General features: G+C 40.5%; 1 protein-coding gene across 4 annotated transcripts in view; it reads left to right on the forward strand.

Moving 5' to 3' along the window:
- The first annotated feature begins 19,226 nt into the window (after positions 1 to 19,226).
- LOC124596381 (prominin-like protein) overlaps positions 19,227 to 23,189 on the forward strand; it is a 527,082-nt gene continuing 523,119 nt past the window's right edge. For 2 of the 4 annotated variants that reach the window (XM_047135497.1, XM_047135496.1), the window contains exon 1: positions 19,227 to 19,366. The gene's annotated coding sequence lies outside the window, so the exon portion shown is untranslated. The remainder of the gene's footprint in view (positions 19,367 to 23,189) is intronic. The other 2 variants (XM_047135495.1, XM_047135498.1) reach the window with 1 other exon arrangement.

The following is a 23,189-nucleotide window of genomic DNA, read 5'->3' on the forward strand; positions in this document are numbered from 1 at the left end:
CCATCTTTTTCAACACGTTCTCCGTTATACATTCTTTCCTGCTACTTTTGGATGCATTAATTCTTAGTACTCCTTTGGCAGAGACAATGAGTCCTTACCTCATTTTTATCCATTTTTCATTTACACATTCTTCCTTTCTATCTCTCTCCCATTGTTCCATAGACCTGTCTTCCAATGCTGAACCCTTACCTACCTCCTTGGTTACCTCCAAGTTGAATCTTTCTTTTGCTTTATCTCTCCACACTTTCTTCAACTTCACTTGTATTTCTCCCCCTACAAGGCAGTGGTCTCAGTTTATGTCTGCTATTGGGTAAGCTTTGGCATTCTTAAGACAGATTCTAAAGTTTTTGTAACAGGAACTGATAACTTTCTCTATACAAATTTGAGATCCATGTATAACATCCCTTTTGTGATTTTCCAGTAATATGCTGCCTACTAGCAGTGAGTTTTCTTTACAAAAGCTAATTAGCCATTCCCCTCTCTTATTTCTTATCCCTGATCCAAATTTGCCCACTGTATCTTCATCTCTTCCTTTACCCACCATTGCATTCCAGTCCCCCATAATCATAATGCAGGCATTTCTACTATCTTTCTCAATAATTTCTTGAATCAGCTCATAATATTCTTCCACATCCTCATCCTTATGTTGGCTGGTAATCATGTATATCTGCATTAATATAGTAACTTCGCAACCTCATTTTTTAATCTCTGTGTTAATAGTACTCCTATTCCATCTTCACCATTCTTGCTTTTCCCTGAGTAGAAAAGTTTGTAATCTCCCGTTTCTACCTCTCCATTTTCTCCCCATCCTACTTCACACATGCCAAGCACATCTAATTTGTTCCTTTTCATCTCCTGCACATTCCCTGGATTATTTGAAATCTGCTTCCATCAACGCAATCAAACCACAGCTCTGAGACAATGTAGCCATGTGGGACCTTCTATCCATGTGTGTATTTTTGGTGACTCTGGAGAAGGGCATTATTTGATAGCTTAGCGACATTTTAAATACTCTGTGCCCTTTGATCACTCAATGCCTTAACTAGACACAGTGATTGCCTTTATTCTTTATTTATATGTCATCAAACATATTATTTTAGAAAGGAACCATACCAATTATTTAAAATGTGTCATGTCAAATGGAAATAGCAATTCAGACTAGGGAAGGGAAGGGGTAGGGATAGTTGCATACAGATGGGAGGAGAGATGTCAGCACTTCCTGATGGAACACGCAGGGACTAGATGGTGACAGGACAAAGCTGTCAGGTGCAATGTTGTGAGGCTGTGGGGGGAGGAGGGGGGAGAGGAGTGGAAATGGAGGAGCAGAGAAGGGGAAAAGACGAGAGGATATGGTGGCAGGAATCTGTTCACAATGAGGGTGAGGGGACATGAATTGGGGGGAAGTGATAGGAAATGGGAGGTGGAAACTGTTGGGTGGGGGTGTGGGGACAGTAGGTTACTGTAGGTTGAGGCCTGGATAATATCAGAGATGGAGAATTTGTTGTAAGGATAACGCCCAACTGAGCAGTTCAGAAAAGCTATTGGTGGATAGGGGGATCCAGATGGCCTCAGTTGTGAAGTAGCCATTGAATCAAGTATGTCATGTACAGCTGCATGTTATGCCACAGGGTGGTCTACTTCGCTCTTGGCCACAGCTCGCTGGTGGACATTCATCATCACGGACAGCTGTTGGTAGTCATACTAGTATAAAAAGCTGATCAATGATTGCAGGAGACCTGATATATAAAATGACTGTTTTCACAGGTGGCCCATGACAGGACTAGAATGGGAAGTGCTGGGTGTGGGAATTTGGGAGGTCTTCACTTGGGTCTTCTACCAGGGATATGATCCCTGTGTCAAAAGGTTGTTATTGAGGGTGCCATAGGGTGAACTAGGATATTTTGGAGGTTGGGCGGGCAATGGAACACTACTTTAGGAGGGGATAGAAGCATCTTAGTTAGACGTCCCTAATTTTGGGGCATCATGATAATTAATCGAAGTCCTCATGAAGTTGTTTTTCAGTTGTTCCATTTCAGAGTGGTAATGGGTGACAAAGGGTGTGCAGCTCTCCGTTGTAGCTACTTCCTGGGAGTGGTGGGAGGACTGGGTGTGTGTGGGAATGTGGTGTGGGAAATCTGTTTGCTGACTAGGTCTGGGGTATAGTGCCTGTCTGTGAAGGCCTTTATGAGATCAGTACAGTGGGCAAAGGAGTTCTCGTCACTGCAGGTATGCTGTCCCCAGAAGGCCGTGCTGGATGGGAAGGATATTTCACTATGGAAGGGATGACAGGTGTTGAAATGCAGATACTGTAGTGTGGTTGGTGGTTAGTAGGTTTAATGCGGACAGAGATAGGGCAATTGTTGAGGTTGTGAAGGAATGAGGATAGAGTGTCTTCACCTTGGGCCCAGGTCATGAAGATATCATCAATGAAGCTGAACCATACCAAGGATTAGGGTTTGGGAGCCTAGGATGGCATCCTCTAGATGGTCTATAAACAGGTTTGGCATAGGAGAGTGCCAAGCAGGTGTTCATCATTGTGTTGCGAATTTGTTTGCATACTTTCTCTTCAAAGGAGAAGTAGTTGTGTGTTATGATATACTTAGAAAGCCTGTGAGGATTCGATTAGTGGGTTTGGAGTCTGAACAACATTGGGAGAGGTAGTTTTCAATATACCAACATCTCTAATGACCATGGTCTTCTGGCTATTAAACGCTACCTCTCCCAGCACCCTTCAGACTCCAGACCCATTACTTCATTCCTCATGCACCTTACTGACGATATGCTAACACATAATTACTTCTGCTTTGAAGGGAAGATATACTATCAAATCTGAGTCACATCCATGGGTACCCGTACCGTATTTTACTGACGATAAAATACACTTTTTTCTTCAAAATATTGTATCCAAAATTTAGATGTGTCGTACACTTAAAATTAATACAAAAATGTCCAGTGTTTGATTTAAAATTCCCACCAGTCTTAAAAACGGCCATATATTCGATGCCGCAGGAAATCTATCTCTACCTGACAATAATGGATTCAACTGGCATCAATGTGATGAACATGAGTAGCAGGGATTCACAAGCATGTTGACACTGTCTCCCTCCCACCCTGTCATCCCAAACCCAGAAAATTGTCTAGCCTATGGTGCATCATTGCACTCTACAGCGTCTGTGAACTTGAACTGAAAGTGATTTGTGTTGTTGGTAACACTACAATGTTTTTTTTTTTTTTTTTTGTAGGTAGTTTCATAATGGAACAAAAGATTTTCATCGGGGTTGAAACAAGTTTCCCCAAGTGAAATTCCCTGATATTTCCCTGATTTCTAGACAAGTTTTAGTATTTTTCACTGAGAAATTTTGAGATCTCAAGGGTAACTTAAGACATAAGCTCACAATCTTTCTTTGCATTTGGTACAAGAAACAATAGTGCAAACAAGGAAATTTCTTTTAAAAAAACTTGCAAGCAGATGGTGTTTCCTGCTGTGAGCGAAGATATGAAGTACTAACATTGACCTTTTTTTGTAATGAACTCTTTTTAGATGGAGAAAGCAAGCCATATGGTATGTGTGTTTCATTAAGACCACTCACGTTATTTTATTTCAATAAAACAAAACACATTTGGTGACAAAAATATGCATTTCCTTGGAGTTGCAAGACAGATTTAAAATACCTTCACTGATTTCAGAAATAAGTTTGGAAAAAATTGGGCCTCTTGAAAGAAGTGTATAAGGTGGGGAAGAATTGCGTAGACCAATACTGTAGGTGACTGCAAATAAAATGTTGCTTCTACTATGTTTGTTATTGTCAGTTATTACCCACTGTGTTATATCTATTATTTCACAGGTATTGTGTGATTTTTCTTTCGAGAAATATATGAGTGCATAGCATACAAACCGTCAGCGACTGGCACAACTTTCTTCTCCTTATCATCCATACTTTCTAACATACAAACTACTTTTCAGGTGCCACAGTATACTTGAACAAATAAAATGTCTATAAAATGCCACACTGTGCAATGTACTTGTGGTGAGACAGTCGCAATTCCTGAAATCCATCGGTCATGGCCTCTGGTCTGCTGAGGAGCACCACAGTCCTGGGCCCATGGATAGACCATGAAAATCCACTGCATTATGCCACACACAAACAGACACAGCCTGCAGGCAAATCGGTGAGACTAGATCCAGTGGGCAGGGCCTGCACATTAGTGGGAACTGAATGGCTTCAAATCGATAGGCCCGATCCATTACAGATAAACAGAGAAACAGCCTGTGGTTTTGGCCCATCACAGAAATCCACTCATGTGACCAGCTATACATGAGACACAGACAGTATGTTGATGAAATGAGACCACAGTGATCAATCGATGCAACTGATAACTTGTTAAAACACTCTGAGAATCAGTAATAATGAGGATAGGTAGCAACTCACCATAAAGATGATTGCTGAGCCACAGACAGACACATAGAAAAGACAATCACACTCCCAAAACTAAATTTTCAGCCACACCTTTTGTCAGAAAACGAGAGCACACACACATTCACGCAATCATTCAGACACAACTCATGCACACATGACCACCGCCTCTGGCCACTGGATCTACAGTGTCTTAAAATCAGATCTAAACAAACCACTATTCACACCTCCCTACGTCTCATTGGCAGCTGCTAGGCTAGTGGAAAGAAGTGGTGGCAGCACTGACTGCAAGCTGAGGGGAGTGGTAGAAGGGGGAGAAGCAATACGAATGAGGGAGTAAGGAAGCAGTGCACGTACTCAGCTGCACCCAGAGATTTTTCCCATGTTCTTTTTTCAAATTCACCTGATATTTCCCTGGTGTGTTTGAAATTCCCTGATTTCCAGAACCTGTGGCAACCCTGTTCATACGGTGTGGGCTATAAATTGAATGTAACAGCATATGCAGAAGCACATGGAAACAGAGCAGCTGAGACATTTTGGCCCTCCACCAACAGAAAAAACCATTCGTGATTGGCAGGCTAGTAAAGAAGAACTGAAAAAAAAAATGAGGAAGTCTACATGTGAAAATAGAAGACTGAATGCAAAATGGACAAAACCAGAATATGACATATTGAAATAAAATGAAGAACACTGTCAAAATTCCACTGGAATAAATACAAAAATGATTCAAACACACATTTCTAAGCTAGCATTACAGTGGAACTTCACAGACTTTAAGGGTGGAGTTGGTTGGTGCTACAGGTTTATGAAGCACCATGGACTTAGCATGTGAACCAAAACCAAAATATCTCAGAAAATGCCATAAATATAAGGAGAGAAAACATTGTCTTTCCATCACTCTGTTATTCAACATTGAAAGAAAACTGTTGTGGAACTAAGCCCAGTAGCGGATATGGATGAAACTCCTCTGAATTTGATGCACCTACTAACAGAACTGTTGCCATGAGAGGAGGTTAAACTGTGACTATAAAAACAAGTGTACATGAAAATATGCACTACACTGTGTTGACAGTACTACACTTAATCCTGTGATCATTTTCAAGTATAAAACAATGTCAAAACCTTTCAAAATTCTGCCAGGTATTGTTGTTCATGGACCCGACAAGCGTTGGATCGACAAGGCTGCTATGAAATTAAGGATTAACAGAATGTGGGAGAAGAGGAAAGAAGTTTTATTGAAGAAGAGTTCTCTTCTTGTTCTAGATCAGCTTAGTAGTCATTTGAAACATCCTCTGAAAGAGAAATTGAGACTGGTAAATACAGAGCTTGCTGTTATTCCAAGAGGAGGACTAACTTCACAACTGCAACCTCTTGATGTCTCAATAAATAAACTACTTAAAAAGTAGGCCTACATGAGAGAGGAGTGGAACAAATGGTCAATGGATGAAACCCAACATGAATTCACAGTGAAGGGAGCTTTAAAAGAACATACAATCAAACAAATGTGTCAGTGGATAAAACAGTAATGTTCTCGAGTGAGAGAATACATTACTGTTTTATCTTTTGATAAGTGCAGCATAAATAATGCTCTTGATAGCAATGAAGACTGTATGACATATGAAGAGGACAATGATGATGATAAAGAGGAAGAAAAAGAACATGAAGGAGTAGAAGAAGAAAGTTCAGATGATGATTTTTCGGGGTTTTGAAAGTCAGTTTAGTTTTATAAACTTAACACTCTTTTTTGGTCTGGCTTTGCAGTCTAATAATAAAACTGGTAAAAATGTTATTTTTTTAAATGCTTAAAAATAAAATAAGGTGCATCTTACTGTTTGTTGTATCTTATAGTCCACAAAATATGGTATGGCATCCTCTTATACTCCTGTTTACAAGCGATCTGGAGGAAATCCTCGTAACACCCCAAAATTCTAAACACCTGGTCTGGTTTAGATTCACTGATGACATCTTCATGATCTGGACTAGGTGGAAAGACATCCCACCCTCATTCCTTCACAACCTCAACACCTAGCTCCAACTCTTTTCACCTGGTCCTCCTCGACCCAGTGTGCCACCTTCCTAGACATTGACGTTGTGCTCTCTGATGGCTCCATCCACACTTCTGTCCACATTAAACACCCAATGACCAAGAGTACCTGAATTTTTACAGCTACCATCCTTTTGCACACCAAAAAATCCCTCCTCTACAGTCAGGCTACCTTGGGACAGAATATCTGCAGTAATTACCATTCCTCTGCCAACTACACTGAAGATCCTACATTGGCCTTCACAGACAGGCACTTCCCCCAGACATAGGCTGCAAACAGATTTCACAAGCCATATCCCACATACTCTGATCCTCCTACCACCCTCAGGAAGCAGCTACAGAGGAGCACCCTCTTCATCACCTAATACTGCCCCAGACTGGAACAACCGAAACATATCCTTTGTCAAGGCTTTCAAGGCTTTGATTATCATGCACTGAAATGAGGAACATCCTACCCCAGGTCCTTACCACTTCTCCTAAAGTGGTGTTCCAGCACCCATGCAACTTCCACAGCACCATATTCCATCCCTTTGCCACTCCCAATCCCTAAGAAAGACCCAAGTGCAAGACCTGCCCAATCCACCCACCCAGCACTTCCTATTCCAGTCCTTCCATAGGCTGCTCCTATCCCATCAGAAGCTAAGCCACCTATGAAAGTTACCATATCATAAACCAGCTTTTCTACAATTATTGCACACTTTTTTTAATATTGGTTTGACTACCAACCAGCTGTCCACCATAATGAATAGCCACTGTCACACTGATGCCCAGAGAAAAGTAGACCACACTGTGGCACAACATAAAGCTAACATAACATGCTTGATTTCAATGGAAACTTCACAAGGTGGGTTGTCTGGATCCTCCCCTCCATCACCAGCTTTACTGAATTGTGCATGTGAGATTTACCCTTACAACACATTTTCTGCTCCCAAAATTATCCTGGTCTCAACCTACAGTAATCTATGATTTCCATACCCTCCACCCAACAGTTTCTGCTCCCTCTGTATTATCACCTCCTCCAAATGCATGTCTCCTAACTTTCATTGTATGCTGTTCTCTACCAACACAACCACAAGTCTTTTGTCCTTCTCTGTTCATATCCTTTACCACTCCCCATTCCCCCCTTTCTTACTCACACAGCATCCTGACACTGCACCTAGCAGCCATGTCTTGCCACCATCTTGTAGCCGTATGCTCCAACAGTCAGCACTGACTCTTCTCTCCTCACTCGTAGCCTGCTGTCACTTCTCCTTCCCCACCCCACTCCAGATTGCTGCTTCTGTTCAACATGACACACTTGCATTGTGATCAGAGTATCTGCAGATAGCTGTAATATATGACTGAGGTATCATTGCTTGTGTGAATGTGTGTGTGTTTTCCTTTGTGAAGGAGGCTTTGGCCAAAAGCTCAAACGTGTAACAATCTTTCCATCGTGCCCATCTACAAGTCAACATGTTATCTTTATGGTGAATAGCAATCTACCCTTTTCATAATATTGTTTATATTCCAACCTGCACTTTCCATTGTAAGAATAATGATTTTCTCAGGTTATGTTGCACAACAGGTCTCAACATAGCAGTTATTTTCCCATCATCAGCCCGAGCAGATTTAATTGTAGCCCCAGCCATTACATCTATCTAGTTCAGACCCTTAGTTCTTCTGTATTTCACCCTGTCATGTTTTTGTATCCTTATGTCTACCATAACCTCTGCAAATCTTGTGCTATGAACCCTCCAGTAGCCTTATAATCAGCCTAAGTCATTCACACACACAAAGAAAAGGAAAGAAGCCACTGAATCCCATCCAAAATACAAAATGGGCTCGTTTGGTATTGCGAAGATGCATGGCTCTTGTGACATTGAAAAGAATCAGTTTAAAACTGAATCAATACTCTGTGTACTATACAACTGTTCCAAAGTTCTGCCTGCTATGTACAGTGGTAGGTCCATGCCTACTGGAAATGGAACACATATTTACATTAACTTTTCTCATTGGATAAAACCATTCATATTTCTCTCGAAGATTCAAACTGACATAAAATCACTACTGTGGTCTTCACTAGCAACAAGCAACTGACTGTTGGCAGCCTGAAATATATAGAAACACAAAAAATTCCTCATATTATTTTTTACAGTTATGATAGAAATACTGAGGAGTTGAAAAAGAATTCTTGTTCTAATGCATGATTGAAGACAAAGTATCTAGTCCTGCAAGATTTTGTGAGTGTGCTTCAGTTTATAAGGAAGGCATATGCAAGAATGATATAGGCTATCTCTGTAACCCATGTTTATTACTGTTGGCTCTTCTGCCAAGATACTGGCCAAATATTTTGTTAAATTGATGGTGCCCAAGGTGTGCCTCAGTTTTTTGGTGTTGCAGCGGTGCCACCCATTCTCACTACGGAAACTTAATAGCTGACACAGCATTATTGTCAACTGTCATAGTCCAACCCCAAGAGTGCTCTTGTCAAGCATCCTCTGACAAGGTCACACCAGAATCGGTGTATACATTGACTCAGGGCTGGTCAGAGTCAGTTACAATGTGATCGTTTGAGTGTACAACAAGTGTACTTGGCTACTGTGGTATATTGTGGTGTCTGTTTTGCTGTAGATGGAACTCATATATGGCATGGACATTGATTTGGAGGACAGACTTATGACAGCTTGCACTGTCTCCAAGGTGCATTCTGTACATGTCTTGTTGTTAATAAACCAGTACCCTTTAGTTTCATGTGTAATTCACTTTTTGTTGTGTCCATTGGTGTAACAAGGTGGAGGAACATTCCAGAGCACATCAAACACTGTATAACGATTAAATAATAAACGTATTTATGTGCAGTATATTAAGTATAAGACATACATGACTTTGTATACTGTGGTTTCCTCCCCCCCCCCCCCCCCCCCCCCCTCTCTCTCTCTCTCTCTCTCTCTCTCTCTCTCTCTCTCTCTCTCTGTGTGTGTGTGTGTGTGTGTGTGTGTGTGTGTGTGTGTGTGTGTGTGTGTGTGTGTGTCCCTCTCCCTCTGTTCCACTGGTACTGATTATCAATATTTACTAGCAGTGTGTGATCAGTCAGACTAAGTAGAAAGTTTTATTAAATGTTTGGTGGACTTTTTTTTAAATTTCATATCTTCCTTTGGATTTCTGAGCCAGCCAACTGCATTTTACAGTGAAGCTATGGCTGGATGTGGGCCAGTGCAATACCAATACTGGATGTCTCTGGATAGTAGAGGTGGAGTAATAAACTCCAGTCAGTGATCTAAACACTGATGCACTTCTGGTTTTGACTTTCCAGCAAATTTCCCGACACTCCCAGAGACCCACGTCCCACCTAATATTAACCTCAGTCCAAATATGTACAGCTGATTTCAGCCACAGAATTAGAACTCACAGTTTGGCCTGGATTATTGGCAAACTCACTTGTAGGTAGTTGCCATATATATTGATTCGATGGGAGAGAGATGGCTTCACACTGTTAGCCTGTAACTTGGCTACATTTGGCTGGGCTATGTAATAGTCCAAATTTGTTTGGTGTTCAGATGCGACTAGAACATGCCATGCTGTGTGAGTACAAGTGCAGGGAATACGACCACTGTGTTTCACCATGAACACCCCATTTCATTGCATGGACATGTTCTACAGGCTGCCTTGCTGCTATGCACCTCCACGCTGACATGGGTGCTAGTCTGGCATGAGCCACCTGCTATGCCACTGTGCGTCCAACCAGGATTTGCCACCACGTTGCCATGGGTCCATGCCAAAGGCATCATTGATGTGCTGCTCCATTCTGCCAACCTCAATGACACCACCATCTTTGCACCATTTCAACTAATGCTGGAGAAGCTAAAGTAAGTCATGCTGTCACACATGATTACTCCTTGCTGCCATCTTTCTGCAAACTACTACCATTGGAAACTGTCACAGTTAGGTTTCATTGTTCATTTATATTTGAAGATCTTTTGTCTTTTGTTAAAGTCTTCCAGTCACTAGAATTTGTGATCCTAGAATGTATAATGATGCCTGATACATGCTCTTGCAGGTTTCCAGAATGGAAGAAAGCTGCAGCTACTGCTAGAAATGCTGAGATAGATAATACTGCTTTGCTTCAAGAGTAGGTTAATGCATTAATCCTGCAAAAATCACAACTACAGGACCATGTTGCCAATCTATTGAATCAACATGAAGGTGACACTAGGCAGGTGTTGAGACAAATTGCTGCGAGCACCTCTAGGGCCTCTGCAATGGAAACAGTAAGCTGCGTATCAAATTTTGCTAGCACCCTTCCACGCAGTCTCCTTTCTTCACAACTTTTTGGGTAAACCTTGTGATAATGCGATAACTTTTTTGCACAGTGCTTAGGATGTAGAATGTACATAGTCCTGGCTCGATGGCTTTGCTTATTAATGTAGTGCTAGAAATTCAAGCCGTATAAAATACCAAAACAAAAGAGAGCTAGTGGACCCTTTCTCATCCAAAAATGAAATAGGTACCAGTAGTAGCCATCACCTAACTATTGTTGGTCAAAATTGCTGATCTCACAGATGAGCAACAAAAATTGAAACAGAAATCTCCACTGCTTCCCCCACCTGTAGGGCTAACCAGTACTTTTCCAGTGGTTGCTATGGTTCTGCCCACTTCAGGGAAGTGCACTGAGGATATTACCATTTTTGCAGACCTTTACTTACTTTAGCAATTTATGCTCTTGTCAAGATGAATTCCAAATTTTGGTAACCAAACTGAAACTTTCAAGTGATAGGTAAATCTATGTAGAATCAGTGGATGCATTATGCAATGTGACGTTTAATGTTTTGGTAAGTGGGTTAGCACAGCACTGCTCCAACAAGAGGAGTTAGTTATTATAGAGACAATTTGTCCACTTTGCACCAGAAAACTAGTGAAGATCTTGAGGCTTTCACAGATCAGATGTAAAACACATTCTGCTGTATGTATGTGCTGAGTAAAAACGTCACATGAAATGAAATACTAACTGAAGAAGCTGAGGTGAGAGCTATTGATGTTTTCATTTAGGGAGTAAACCCACAGACTGATACTGAAGTTAAGGTGGCCCCCACTACTTCATAATCAAAGTCAAGAGAATGGCTCTGCTGCATCATCACTGTAGCAGGTGATGCCACGAGATGGGAAAACAGAGAATGTGTTTACAGAGTAACGACAAACTTAGATCCATTATATAAGATGGTCTTATAATGGATCTAAGTTTATCGTTACTCTGTAAACACATTCTCTATTTTTCCATCTGGCAGCACAACCTACTACAGTGTTGCTTATTTTGATTCATAGCTCTGTAGTAGGAGCCGTAAATGTGTGCCATAAGGATGCTTTATATACCTGGCCTATGTTGTAAACATGCCCTGTGTTGTATTAAGAGTGAATAAACATAAGAACAGGTAATGTATGACTCTGCACAATTTTATTCCTTATATTACTCACATACTTTGTGAGCCAAGGTCTTGTAGCCCTCAATATTTGTTCCTTTATCTCCAACCTTATTTACATGGTTTCTTATGTTTGTTCCACGTACCATTCTTTGCCTTGAAACATATTCTTATTTATTTCCATAGGTGGACATATCCTGTACATTTTATTGGACAAAGTGCCATTTTTGGTGATTGTGAGACATTCTGTACTCTTGCCAGTGGTCCTGGAGTGTTTTTACCTGGTGGATGTGTCCTGTAAATTTTATTGCTAAACTTAGCAGCCTAAATTTTTCGCAAAGTGCATAGCAGTGGTTTCACTTGCCAGCAGTACATTATGTCTGGCACTATAACTTCACTATGGAGGCAGGTAGTATCAGGTATCCTCCAGGATTTGGTATTACGTCTTAAACTCATTTTATTGTACATAAATGATGTGTCATCAGTTTTGTTCTACTGCAAATACCAAATGTATGCTGATGACAGCTGTGTCTAAGAGCAAAACCAATAAAGCTGAAAGACAGCTATTGAGAACCTCAATAGTGACCTGTGTGCACTATCAAAATGGGCACATGTTGTGTTAAAGCTCAACCAGTCCATATCTCAAACCGTACTGGTTTTTCTTTCTAGGCTCATTACCCTGAAATATCAAGACTCCTGATAATCTTCAACCCTAAATGAGACAAATATTAACTTATCTCTTACCACAAAAGGGTCTATGAATAATAATACACGAAAATCTAAATTGGCCTAACATGCAGCTATAACGTGCATGTCCCACTGAAATATAAAAAGCTCTTCCCTCTTGACCTGAGATGAAACTTGTACAAACACTTACAATCCCAATTATTGATTACAGTGGTGTTATCCTACAAGGCCTTTCTCAGGAAACCTCACAGCACCTGGAACTGGTATGAATGCCTGTGTTTATTATATCTGTGACATTTCACTCTTTGATCATATTTCACCATTGTACGCACAGATATCCTATCTGCATTCAGACAAGTGCCGAGATTTCCATACCTCTGTCTTCTGTACTGTCTTATCAATGAACACTGTCCCTCCTCATATCTCTTCTTGACCTTAACACACTTATCTGAATAACAAGGCAGAAACACCCATTCACATCGGAGCAAAATCCCCATTATTCAGCCACTTTCCTGAAGTCCTTCTCAGTAACAGGAACCCAACTCTGGAATGATCTCCTGTTTTATATCAGAGAACTGAATATCATTACCAGGATTACCATTGCCCTGTGCACAATTGCTATCCTTGTATATCCTTCTTTCCAAAAAGCTCTCCCTCATTTCCTAATGTTCTTAGCTGGTGCAGACTCCTTAAATTTCCTTTGCCGAGAACTTGCTATATCAGAAACATCTATCTAGTAAACCTATAAATGCTTTTTATATCTGCCAGAATTCTATTATTACAGTCATTATTATTATTACTCCTACTACTGTTAGTGGCAGCAACTGCAGTAGTACAAGTACTACCAGTATTATCTCTATCGTTCACAGTCAGTATTATTTACTCACACAGCAACTTCAGAAACTCAAATCATTTTAATACTATTGACAATATTAAAACTGTTGTTTCTTAGGAAAGTATGATGTAAGAAAAGGTACTGTATGTGTAAAACCCTGGTCCAATGTATCAGAGGGCCTGATGGACCTAATCAGATCAGGTTAAATCAATATATAAAATAAACAGTTCCTTGGTAGTGGTACTTAAAAAGCAACATTGAATTTCACAAAGGCACCAATCATCTTACACATGAGTAAACACTCACAGTACCTTCACCCTGATAGGAATGCGATAAAAGCTGATCTGGAACTAATAATGGTGACCTAATGATCGCCACTGCTGCTGTGGTTACTGAAAATGCATATTATGTTTAGCACACAATTGCTGAGCTCTGTGTTACTATTTTTGCATTTTTGATGTATCATATTCTATGTACATTGATTCTGAGGGTCTGACAGCTCCTTTCCACTGAGTCTAGCCATACCTATCAGAAATAGTATAGTTTTATATCAAGTAATGAACTGAATATCACTATCAGTGGAACATTTTATTTACTAAATGTGAGAAAGTATACTTAATAATGGTCAATAGTGTGCATCATTTTATTTGTTCATCTGAAATAACTGGAGAACTTATGCTTAAATACTTTAAGGGCATCACCATCACATAACTCCAGATTGTGGTTTTACTTCTCTTGCTGTTAATAATTTAATGATTGCTACTTTACATCTGCTGGGAAAAGTACACACTGTTTGCACTGCAGTGGCATATATTATCTCCTTATTGAGTTTTGGTACTGTGAAACACATGCACCCTGACACTTGATGTCACACTATTTCCCTAACAATAGTTGTGATTGTATGGCAGCCACTCAGATGCACACACGTTGTTCCTATATCTGGGAGTAGATACCCGTATTACGAAGGGTCAACATTCAAGTGGTACAATTTTTATGCTACCCCAAAACTGTGAGCACAAACAGAAAAAGGTATAATGTTCACTGTTAAAGCATCTGACAGTAAAGACATTAGACAATGAAAATTGGGTCAGTGTTTTCTATTCGGTTACCTCCAACTAATTCCTGTAAATATGCTGACTCTTACCCATCACAAACAAGGAAGAATAGGGACGACCTCATTGTGACACAGTTTCTTAAGCTAATGACAAGCCATGATGTACGGTCGATATTGGGTGTTCTGCCAACTGTGCTTTTCATCTGATTTAATTAGTGCTGGCATGGACCAGTTAGGTCCCTGAATAGTTGTGAGATTAGATTCCTTTTTAAAAAAAAATGTGACTAGCCTTCCATAATCACATATGCCTTACCCCTTAATGTGAACACCTGTTCCCTTGATGGAGTGTTGCAGTCTCCCATAACCTACGAGATCTGGTTACTGCATCTGCCAACCCTCCTTTGGCAGCTGCACTGTTCGTCTGACCACAGCTTATCAGCACCATGCCCAGTCATTGTCAGCATGCCAGACTAGCCAATGCTTGGCTGAACCCTCCACAGCCCTCACGCTGTCCTCATTAGCTCCGTCCACTGTTGCCTTCGCTGTGACAGCATCGTATCAGCACAACAATTCAAAGAAAGCCACTCCTTTCTCTATTTTATAATGTGGTGTACCTAAATATGACTTATTGTAAACACATTTTGTTAAAACCGATAGATAATACCAAAATGTTTTTTCTCTTGTGTCATTGTAAAGAATTTGTGATTCTGAAGCACTCGCAAATAGATTAAGATCCCTTTTCAATGTCGGCATAACGTGCGCAAGGGAGCCCTTCAGTATTTTGCATCAGTTGTCATTGTTAGGTCCATATGAAACCCATAACCAGCTTTTGTGGCAGGGGTAGTGGGGCGCTTGGACTAAGTGGCGAGCAGATGGACTGAGTTGAAAGGTTTAGTGGAATTCAAACTTTATGTCTTCATTTGAATTCAGATTTTTAAATTTCGTTTCTTTCTTTGGATTTCTGGCATAAACAGCTGTATTTTACAGTCAAGTTATGGCTCGACCTGGGCAAGTGCAACACCAGATGTCTCTAGATACCACATCTATCCATTCTCAGTCCACATAAATAGCATTCAAACACTGGGTACTGCTGACAGGGGACCTACTGCAAAGCACTGCTGACAGAGGGATGCTCTACCAGGCAATCAGTGGGCTGCAAACAATCCGTGGGTGATGTGGAACGGTCTGGTGTGAAAGAGCAATAGTAGCACGGGGTTGCTCTCCTGTTCACCAGCTCTCGGTTCGACCAGATGTCACAATTGAGAGCAGTGAGGTGATATGAATTTGGCGTCCTCTGGTGGTGCATGTGGCAGTGGGTGCTAGCTCTTTACAGCAGTAGTTCTTGACAATTATTTTAAATGTCTCTTCCGTGGATGGTATGAATGGCATGTGATGCACTGTTTGTGGTTGATGAAGCCACTGTTGATACTGCACCTTTAACAAGGCATTTTTGTTTTTTATTTATTTATTATGTGATTCAGAAACTCCCACACTCTCTTTAACATTAACAAAGATTTTCTTCTGTCAAGGTGCTCATGTTCATGTTGAGAATGACTTTTATGGCAGATCATGCTATAATATGAGTAAAGGAATGGCTGTGTGTTCTTACACATTTTATTAATCAAGTGAATAACATACATCTTAATACTCTTTTTCAGCAGATGTGGAAGAAATCTGCACTGTTTAGATGTGTGGCTTATACAGAAGACTGACAGTCAGCTAGAGTAATACGTTTATTGAAAGGGCAAATATGGTTGTTTACCTTAGTGGGCATAATTTCATCAAATGCTTCTTCCATTCAGCACACAAACATTAAAGCAAAGTAACTGATCTGGCGATTGTATTCTTTTATGATGACAGAGGATACTTAACAGACTTCTTTGTAAGTGTGACAATAATGATGATGGACAGTCTATATATAAAGGGACAAAAATGTACTTGATTGGTGCATTAGTTTTTAGCATTTTTGTTTTGCATGTTGGTATACTGGACGCTATGGGTTCATTTATTGAAGGTCATTTTTTATTTGTAGTTCACTATTGCTATTGAAGTTTATGTACTGTCACTTTGGCACTTGGAGGTAGTGAGTGGAACTGTCTGTAGACACTAAAACTGGAGTGCCAAGTTGAGAAATCGAAATATTTCCAACATATTCTTCTGTTTGAGATCTGTAGACGTGTGAAGGCAGCAGGAGCAGCCTGAAACATTTGTGCCATGTATGGGGATAATGTCGTTGGACAGAGCATGGCAAGAGAACAGTTTTCTGGTTTTAAGGAGGGTCGTCTTTACATTAGTGATGTCTACATTCGGGAAGACCTTCGGGATTTGGTGAACATTGTTTAAATGCATTAATCCACAATGATCCACATCAGTATACTCGAGAACTGGTAAATGTGATGAACAGCGATCATTCCACCACTGTACGACATTTGCATGCAATGAGGAAGGTTCAAAACTCTGGTGTACGCATACCGCATGCTCTAAGCCAAAATAACAAAATCAGAAGGTGCCATATGTACATATCTGCTTGCTTGCCATCAATTGGCTCATACACATCATCAATCATTCCTATCCTGTATCATTACTTGTAATGAGAAGTAGTGTCTTTAAGTTAACACAAGGAACATTTACATCACATTACATTTATAGTTTTCCATGCATCCCTTGGAGAGGAGTCTCTGGGATGTGGAAAGAGTCAAAGGTTTTTTTTGGTAAAAGTAATGGTCAGGCCCAAAACAAAGCAGCAACTCCCCATACAAAGAGTTGTGTGCTTCCACAAAAGATAATGTGGAACAGCAAAGGTGTAGTGCACTATGAATTGCTTCCTTGAGGTGTAACTATCACTGCTGACATCTATTGTTAACATCTGAGATGTCCTGCAGATGCAATCCAAGAACAATGACCAGGAAGACTGCGTGAAGTGATGCTACTCCACAATAACGCCTGTCTACATTCTGCTAGACTGACAAAAAACACTATAGGCCTACAGGAGTTGGGTTGGGAAGTCATTCAGCACCCATCTTATTCACCTTATCTTGCACCACCAGTTTTTCTGCTCTCTATCAAACAACCTTCAAGGAACTTACTTTCCAAATAAAAATGTGCTCCAAACATGGCTCCACAAGTTCCTCGCCCAAAAACCACGTGATATGTACAGTCAGAGAATCAAATGGTTACCCAAGCATTAGCAAACTGTTGTAAATAGTGAAGGAAAATATATGATTGATGACTAAAGTTTGTGTTGTGTGTTCCTGTTTTGTTTATTAAACTTACAATAAATTAATAGGTTAAAATATACTCAACATGAAGGCAAAGCCTCTGAAAATAAGGCTCAGAACATTCTGTGGAATGGTTATGTTTAGTGGTTTCAAGCTGATGTGACAAATGCTTATTTTGCAAATAAGGCACAGGACAAATGTATCATCATTTAAAAGTAGCTGAGGTACTATGTGGGATGGAGGATGTTTAGTACCTCAGGAAGATGCATCTGTGTTTTCTAAGATGATTCTGATATAATTGTTGTTTTTCTCCAAATTCATTGTGTTACTCTTACTTATCCAAGAAATGAGGTTGCTTGCCTTTGAGACATGATTTATATTCTGTATGAATTCAGCCAGTGCTCTTCCCATTCCTTAAAATATTCTCTCCTTGTTAGCAGGAACAATCACAATCATCACCATGCCCATTATAATGGGTCATGCTCCATGAGGATGAATTGTTTTATAATTATCTGCTGATATTTTGAATCTGCAATGTCACCAGCAATGAAATGTTCTGACTATCTAAAGGCCTCATCTCTACTAGCGTTAATAGTTTCGCTTAACTGTGTAGTGTGATCTTAATTGAGCTCTTCAAAGCATAAACTCTCTACTTACATAAGAATAAACACAAACATGTTGTTAATGGCGTACGTGCCCTAGGTTATGCGAAGAAATTGGCATTGTGAAGTACGAGCACAACATTTTTCTGGGAAATAGTACTGTTTCACTGAAACTTGCGCCCATCAGATGACAAACGGTGACTCTGTAGTCTGTATGGTGTAAAGTACTGTTCGCAGTTATCGATCAGTACATAATATCTCTTAATTTACAATCGGTAGTTAGCTCTTGTAACAAAAATATCTTGGGAGTTTGAGTCGACTGAAATTTTACATCGAATTTGTGGACAAAAGTAGGGGACGTAGCAATTACATTGTCAAATTGTAATATACATACTTTTCCACCCTATTCGTGTGCATTATTATATAACTTCTAATTGTTAAGACAACACAGACCGATGAAGGAAAATGGACAAAGGGATAGATCGTGTCATTGGGCAAGATCAACCAGTCAGTTGCTTTAATTGATGCAAAAGTCATGGAAAACATTAACCGTGATGTCCGTACGAGTCGACCACTCCCTACTGAAGATGCTCTCAGCTCTCGCCACGGCGCCATACGCTCGTAGTGAAGTAACTATGGAGTTAAATGACGAATGAGCGCTTGCTTCTGGATTGCGTCTGGTGGATTTATTGTTTGCACACGCCTCTGACGACAGTTTTAACTTTCCTATCCTCCCATCTTACAGCACAAGCCTTTCGGCATGAGCGGTGCTTAACCGGCAAGTTTCCGAGTTTGTGCTAAGTCAAGGATACACGCCGGTAACGGACTAACGGGTAAACATAACGAGCGACTAGCGTGCTGTGTATCCACATCCAAGGACCATCCACGCATAGAGAATCTTTGGACGGCACGCATGTAATGTAAATTGACGTCTTCTCTGTTTGCTGTCTTTGGTGTTTACGAGCTGATTTAAAAAAAAAAAAATGGTTCATCGAAAGCTTTGTTTCTGTAGATGCTGGGGGTGCTTAGTTTGAAACCCAGTGCGCAGTAAGAAATGGTCAATTTAACCGTTGTGTGAGTGTCACCTAAGTGGGCTGTCAACCCTGCATGCGTCGAAGGTAAGTCATCAACCTTTTACCGTAACTGCTCAGCTGTGTTTTCATAATTTTGTTAGTGGAGTCAGTCGGGCACTTGTACTGGCGGTCGTGTTCAGAGACAGAATGTAATAGGGACTTGCTTTGTTCAAATGCGTCCTTACTGTGTGAGTGTTGTTTATTGTTTTATACGTCTCTGAAACAATAAAAAGTAGTTGGAAGCTAGTTCATAACTGGACAAGGTTTTCATTAGTCAGCATGGTCTGGTATACGTTTTAATGCAGGTGAGATGTGATATTTTTTTACCGCCCCTTTGCAGTATGGACGGTGCCGGGATATATCTGATTTATGAGAAATAATCAAATCTCTCTCATTTTCTCCAGCTTTCTTTTAGTCAGTGTATCGTTCATTACATATGTTGGAGCGGTTTTACGGTATACAAGAGCAACTTAACTTACCATAGATGTGCTGGCGTACGTAAGTGAAAGTATATTCAACAATATGGGGTATGTGTAAAACAACGTATGTTTTCTCATGGGTGCATATTGTGCCTCTCTGGTATTTCAGAAGTCATAATGCACTAAAGTTAAATTCTTATTTTTGTTTATTACTTTCGATGGGAGGCAATATAAGTGGTTTGCCACACATTCAGACTATAATTATTACTAGAAAATAAAAGCTAAATGCACTAGTTTTGTAAATGGGGAAACCAGTGGCAGTACAGTTTGAAGGATGTAAAATGACAGTTGAATTGAAAGGAGTTGCTTCATCACTTGAAAATGACTTTGGAATGTTTCTTTTGAAATATGTCATTCTCGTCATATCAAAATATGACTTTTGACTACAGCCCTCTTGTTTGTTTCATTTATAAGTGTTGTTTAATGGTTTTGGTGCTGCAATTGCCTTCGGCTTTTGTAAGTTATTGAACTTGACACGAATTCCGTAGGAACTGTATTAGTGGCCATCATATGTTTGCCTTTATGTGCGTTTGCTTTTATGCTTATATGTTTTATGTTTTCTGTCTGCTGCTGTAAAAGGAAACTGACAATACTGGACATCAGTGTGCAGCTATTGTGGATTGTTATTTACATCCTCCTCACATAGTATCCTACATGCAACAAGTTTTGAAGATATCCATAAGACACTAAGCAAAGATATGTGTTGTTGTGGACTCTTAAGCATAACTGGCAAGGCTGTAAACATTAATCAAACAAGGCAGTTTGAGAAGCTGTTGATGGTGTTGAGCCACAGTCAAGCTATAACTTTTTAGAAGAGTAAACAGTAATTTGACTGTGTATTATATTTGTTTGTACTATCCAGATTTCAGCTTTGATGCCATTATCAAATATAATGCTAAAGGTCTAACAACCTTTAGAATTGTAATTCAAATGGCGGTTTGCTCTTTTAAGAAGGCTGTTTAACTTTGTTTGCAGTTTTGGATGCAGTTTTTTTAACAAAGCTATGTGACCGCAGTCAAAATTGAGCCAGGTACTATCATCAAGTCATTAATTGCCCTTTTGATTGTACAAATTTTGGCAGTCTGTAGTATCCAGAGATTTAGTGATGGCATGCAAATATGTTTGAAATGTGCAACAGCACACACAAAATTATATACATTTATTGAATAATGACACAACTGATATCTACATCTACATTTATACTCCGCAAGCCACCCAACGGTGTGTGGCGGAGGGCACTTTACGTGGCACTGTCATTACCTCCCTTTCCTGTTCCAGTCGCGTATGGTTCGCGGGAAGAACGACTGTCTGAAAGCCTCCGTGCGCGCTCTAATCTCTCAAATTTTACATTCGTGATCTCCTCGGGAGGTATTAGTAGGGGGAAGCAATATATTCGATACCTCATCCACAAACGCACCCTCTCGAAACCTGGCGAGCAAGCTACGCCGCGATGCAGAGCGCCTCTCTCGCGGAGTCTGCCACTTGAGTTTATTAAACATCTCCGCAACGCTATCACGGTTACCAAATAACCCTGTGACGAAACGCGCCGCTCTTCTTTGGATCTTCTCTTATCTCCTCCGTCAAACCGATCTGGTACGGATCCCACACTGATGAGCAAACTCAAGTATAGGTCGAACGAGTGTTTTGTAAGCCACCTCCTTTGTTGATGGACTACATTTTCTAAGCACTCTCCCAATGAATCTCAACCTGGTACCCGCCTTACCAATAATTAATTTTATATGATCATTCCACTTCAAATCGTTCCGCACGCATACTCCCAGATAGTTTACAGAAGTAACTGCTACCAGTGTTTGTTCCGCTATCATATAATCATACAATAAAGGATCCTTCTTTCTATGTATTCGCAATACATTACATTTGTCTATGTTAAGGGACAGTTGCCACTCCCTGCACCAAGTGCCTATCCGCTGCAGATCTTCCTGCATTTCGTTACAATTTTCTAAAGCGGCAACTTCTCTGTGTACTACAGCATCATCCGCGAAAAGCCGCATGGAACTTCCGACACTATCTACTAGGTCATTTATATATATTGTGAAAAGCAATGGTCCCATAACACTCCCCTGTGGCACGCCAGAGGTTACTTTAACGTCTGTAGACGTCTCTCCATTGATAACAACATGCTGTGTTCTGTTTGCTAAAAACTCTTCAATCCAGCCACACAGCTGGTCTGATATTCCGTAGGCTCTTACTTTATCAGGCGACAGTGCGGAACTGTATCGAACGCCTTCCGGAAGTCAAGAAAAATAGCATCTACCTGGGAGCCTGTATCTAATATTTTCTGGGTCTCATGAACAAATAAAGCGAATTGGGTCTCACACGATCGCTGTTTCCGGAATCCATGTTGATTCCTACATAGTAGATTCTGGGTTTCCAAAAACGACATGATGCTCGAGCAAAAAACATGTTCTAAAATTCTACAACAGATCGACGTCAGAGATATAGGTCTATAGTTTTGCGCATCTGCTCGACGACCCTTCTTGAAGACTGGGACTACCTGTGCTCTTTCCCAATCATTTGGAACCCTCCGTTCCTCTAGAGACATGCGGTACACGGCTGTTAGAAGGGGGGCAAGTTCTTTCGCGTACTCTGTGTAGAATCGAATTGGTATCCCGTCAGGTCCAGTGGACTTTCCTCTATTGAGTGATTCCAGTTGCTTTTCTATTCCTTGGACACTTATTTCGATGTCAGCTATTTTTTCGTTTGTGCGAGGATTTAGAGAAGGAACTGCAGTGCGGTCTTCCTCTGTGAAACAGCTTTGGAAAAAGGTGTTTAGTATTTCAGCTTTACGCGTGTCATCCTCTGTTTCAATGCCATCATCATCCCGGAGTGTCTGGATATGCTGTTTCGAGCCACTTACTGATTTAACGTCAGACCAGAACTTCCTAGGATTTTTTGTCAAGTCGGTGCATAGAATTTTACTTTCGAATTCACTGAACGCTTCACGCATAGCCCTCCTTACGCTAACTTTGACATCGTTTAGCTTCTGCTTGTCTGAGAGGTTTTGGCTGCGTTTAAACTTGGAGTGAAGCTCTCTTTGCTTTCGCAGTAGTTTCCTAACTTTGTTGTTGTACCACGGTGGGTTTTTCCCGTCCCTCACAGTTTTACTCGGCACGTACCTGTCTAAGACGCATTTTACGAGTGCCTTGTACTTTTTCCATAAACACTCAACATTGTCAGTGTCGGAACAGAAATTTTCGTTTTGATCTTTTAGGTAGTCTGAAATCTGCCTTCTATTACTCTTGCTAAACAGATAAACCTTCCTCCCTTTTTTTATATTCCTATTAACTTCCATATTCAGGGATGCTGCAACGGCCTTATGATCACTGATTCCCTGTTCTGCACTTAAAGAGTCGAAAAGTTCGGGTCTG

Source organism: Schistocerca americana, chromosome 2 (genome assembly GCF_021461395.2).
Source record: "Schistocerca americana isolate TAMUIC-IGC-003095 chromosome 2, iqSchAmer2.1, whole genome shotgun sequence".
Taxonomy (NCBI): domain Eukaryota; kingdom Metazoa; phylum Arthropoda; class Insecta; order Orthoptera; family Acrididae; genus Schistocerca; species Schistocerca americana.